The sequence below is a fragment of the Lolium rigidum genome, chromosome 3, assembly GCF_022539505.1.
Source record: "Lolium rigidum isolate FL_2022 chromosome 3, APGP_CSIRO_Lrig_0.1, whole genome shotgun sequence".
Lineage (NCBI taxonomy): Eukaryota > Viridiplantae > Streptophyta > Magnoliopsida > Poales > Poaceae > Lolium > Lolium rigidum.
In genome coordinates, this window is record NC_061510.1 from 108631695 (window position 1) to 108636215 (window position 4521).

The 4521-nt window shown below is 45.9% G+C and overlaps 1 long non-coding RNA gene across 1 annotated transcript; it reads left to right on the plus strand.

The window, feature by feature from the left end:
* The first annotated feature begins 2770 nt into the window (after positions 1-2770).
* Positions 2771-3154, plus strand: LOC124697966. The gene is made up of 2 exons (XR_007000851.1): positions 2771-2884; positions 2962-3154. It is a non-coding gene; the product is annotated as an uncharacterized LOC124697966 (long non-coding RNA).
* The last annotated feature ends 1367 nt before the right edge of the window (positions 3155-4521 follow it).

Consider the following 4521-nt stretch of genomic DNA (forward strand, 5'->3'; position numbering starts at 1 on the left):
TGGACCCGTTAGTCATTTATTGTGACAACACGGGTGCCATCGCCAATGCAAAGGAACCAAGGTCACACAAGAAGCTAAAGCATATCAAGCTGCGTTTTCATTCGATTCGCGAGTACATCGAAAATGGTGAAGTAGAGATTTGCAAAGTACACACAGATCTGAATGTTGCAGATCCATTGACTAAAGCTCTCCCTAGGGCAAAGCATGACCAACACCAGAATGCCATGGGTGTTAGGTACCTTACAATGTAATCTAGATTATTGACTCTAGTGCAAGTGGGAGACCTGTTGGAGATATGCCCAAGAGGCAATAATAAAGTGGTTATTATAATATCTTTGTGTTTATGATAAATGTTTGCATACCATGCTATAATTGTATTAACCGAAACATTGATACATGTGTGTTATGTAAACAACAAGGAGTCCCTAGTAAGCCTCTTGTATAACTAGCTTGTTGATTAATGGATGATCATGGTTTCGTGATCATGAACATTGGATGTTATTAATAACAAGGTTATGTCATTGGTTGAATGATATAATGGACACACACCCAAATGAGCGTAGCATAAAGATCAAGTCATTAAGTTCAATTTGCTATAAGCTTTCGATACATAGTTGCCTTAGTCCTTCGACCATGAATCATGTAAATCACTTACACCGGAAGGGTACTTTGATTACATCAAACGCCATTGCGTAAATGGGTGGTTATAAAGATGGAATTAAGTATTCGGAAAGTGTGAGTTGAGGCATATGGATCAATAGTGGGATTTGTCCATCCCGATGACGGATAGATATACTCTGGGTCCTCTCGGTGGAATGTCGTCTGATTAGCTTGCAAGCATATGATTGGATCATAAGAGATGACATACCGCGGTACGAGTAAAGAGTACTTGTCGGTAACGAGGTTGAACAAGATATGGAGATACCGATGATCGAACCTCAGACAAGTAAAATATCGCGAGACAAAGGGAATCGGCATCGTATGTAAATGGTTCAATCGATCACTAAGTCATCATTGAATATGTGGGAGCCATTATGGATCTCCAGATCCCGCTATTGGTTATTGCTCGGAGAGGAGTCTCGACCATGTCTGCATAGTTCGCGAACCGTAGGGTGATGCGCTTAAGGTTCCATGTCGCATAAGTAGATTTGAATATGGTATGGAGACGAAGTTTGTTCGGAGTCTCAGATGGGATCCAGGACGTCACGAGGAGGTCCGGAATAGTCCGGAGAATAAGATTCATATAAGGGAAGTTGATTTCTAGGTTTCGGAAAAGTTCGGGATTTTTTCGGTGGATGACCGGGAAGGTTCTAGAAGGTTCCAGGGGTCCCACCAGTGGGCCCACGACCCTAGGAGGCCTAGCATGGGCCGAGGGGGTGCTCCCTAGCCTAATGGGCCAGGGGCACATGCCCCTCAAGGCCCAGCCGGCCAACCCCTAGGGTTTTCCTAGGGGGGATCAACTTGGGGGGAGGAAATCTCTTTCCCCCCACTTGGCCGCCGCCCCCTAACCCTAGATGGGAAAGGGGGCCACCCCACGGACCTGGCCCCCTATATAAAGAGGGGAGGGGGTGGCCGGCCACCCATCCCATCATTGTCCCCTCCTCTGGCCGCCTCTCTCCTCCACCATACGCTGCTCTGGCTTAGGCGAAGCCCTGCAGCTTTTCTTCCTCCACCACCACCACCACGCCGTCGTGCTCGCCGGAACTTGGAGGAGATCTACCACACCTCCGCTGCCCGCCGGAACGGGGAGAGGAAGGGCTTCATCGACACCGTACGCGTGACCGAGTACGGAAGTGCTGCCGGATTGCAGCACCGGGGACGATCGTCTACACCAACAACGAGATTAATCTCGTAAGCTTTGGAATCTTCGAGGGTTAGTCTCATCTCCATCTCGTTGCTTTGATCTTGTAGGTTAGATCTGGGGTGTTCCATAGATTAGATCTTGGATTTATTCGTCTTTGCGGTAGGAATTTTTTTGTTTTCTATGCAACGAACCCCTTCAAAAAATGAATCGGCGGGATATGAGGGCAAATGTGTTGGGAGGGTAGAAATTCACGGTGGGAGAGGCGCGATGTGGCGGGAGAGGCGCGCTTGGTGGGAGTGGGGGACGAATTATTCCTGTGCCGCTGATGCATCGGTCCCGCCACTCCCCGTGTCGCTTTTCGTTGTGTCCGGCGTGTCCGGAGCGTCCCGTGTGTAGCGGGGACGGGCTCGGGCGCCGGATACCGTATCGGGCCGCGCCAGACAAAAAAAAGGCTTTGAAGGACGCGGATGGAATCGTTTTTTTGTCCAGCGCGTCCCAAATCCCTTTGCGGGGCGATTTGGGGGAGGCGAGTGTAGATGCTCTAAGCCAATCTTCAAGTAATCTACACTACTTAAAAAGGAGGAACTTGTTCCTTATTCTGCCAATACGTCAATCCGTTCGTCGTCGTTCCGTCCATCCCGTCGCTGCACATTTTGCAATTTAGCCCCTAATGACGTGGGAAATTAACCAGCAGTCCAAATTTCCTTCGTTCCCAACTCCAGGGAAACCCTCGCGCAGCCCGCACTCCTCCCTCACGCGTCGTGCACCGCCGCCGCTTGGAGAGTGGAGACACCTCCTCTCCAAGTGCTCACCGGCGACCTCTCCTGCGCCAACCTCCTCCCGACGTTCCCTGTCATTGGGAACACCACATGCCGCCTCTGCGATGTGACGCCGCCGCCGACGCCTCGGAGCCCCGTGCTTTCCAAGATCTGCATCTCGCCGGCGGCCGCCAGCAGCGGCTTCACGGATCCCACGACTTGGCGTCGTCCCTCTGGACAACCCATGGCGCATGTGCGGGCGAAGCTGGGTAGCTCGTGTTAGATGACGATGACGGCCGGCCGGCCGCCCGCGGTGGCACACGTGAGCGGCTTCGCCCTCCGCCCTCCGGCCTCTTAAGCTGTTGACTCCAGATTCTTTTTTTGTTGTTTTTGTTTCAGATAGGTTCCTACAGGCTACAGATCTAAGGATCGGCAGCTACATAACTTCAGTGAAAAGTAATTATGCCCATGACGGAAGAAACATACTATTCTTATATATGTTTGCCAAAAATTGGCAAGGCGCAGTCTCTGTTATCCACTTTTCTCAAGGTGATACGGAATATCTCAGCAATTTATATTCGTTGTCTTCTCAGGCAGTCATTCACCTTGCTATTATTTTGGGTAACCTGACCCAAATCCAATATTTAACGTCGGTACATTACATATGCTGCATAGCAATGCAAGATATACGTGATCTGATAAACTGGTGTTTGGCTGTACACTTCTCTGTTAAGCGATATTTGACGGATTTGGGTCAGTTTTATAGTTGAACATTGGCTTCTGCTTTATTCGCATTTTAGATGGTGAAATGTTCATGTTGTTCCGTCTCTTGTGCTTTTTATAAAGATTCGGTGCAAATTATAAATCAGGATAGAGGATATTGAATAGGATATTTAGGAAGGCAAGATAGAATGCTGAAGTAATCTCGCAAGATGCGGATCTTAGATTATTTGATGGATAGCTACAAGTACTTCAAAGTTATGAAAAAAGTATTTACTATTTAGTGGTGCAGATTATTATGTACTGCTTACTACTTTGTAGATAGTGAGTTTTGGAGACAATATTTGATCAGCAGGAGACAATATTCATAATTATATATAATCTCTTCACCCGAAAATAATCGGTCAGCAGGTCTCAATCTATAACTTCCATGTGTCACCTGATATATGCTTTTGTGTTTAGTGTTGACAATATTTGATGTTCTACTTCCAAATTCTCTGACCCAGGCAAGTAAGTTGTATAATTTTCACTTATATGTCTTACGGTAACCATGACTTAATGATAATAATTTTTTAACCCGGTAACCATGGTCGTGTGTAGATTATTGGTGATGTTAACAGAGATTCGCGATTCGGTCTTTACATGTGGTGACTACTATAATGGACGCTATAAAGACATTTGCTTAGACAAACAGTTTATGTTTTTCCTTCTTTTTGTTGAGGTCATAAATTTGATCTTATGTCCCAGTACCAATGTTAGCCCCATAATTTGATATAATATGTGTTGCAAATTTGTCTCTCTTTCTGGAAAAAACATGAAGTTAATTGGGGAACATCTAATTTGAGAGAATATTTCTCGACTTTTTTATGAGTTAATAATGTCTAGCTGTTTATAGATTGTGTGCTATCGGTGTCGCTTTTTAATTGACAAAGTTGTGCAAGGAACGAGGCTTATGGGACTACTTGGTCGATGAAAAATTTAACTATTTTTCACTTTATCGGCTGGATGCCCAATTCTTTGCACTCTTTATGGACACATGTGCATACAGACCAGTCGATGATTATACTGGACCATAATGCGGACGAAGGTGATCCCATTAATGCTCTTTGTCAGAAGGGTTGTGTGTTCTGTAAGGTAATATGTACCCCTTATTGATAGTATATCGCGAGGATCAGATGTGAAACTGAAACTACACATGTTCCCTTAATTGCATATCACTCTATTGTTAGGAAAGATTGT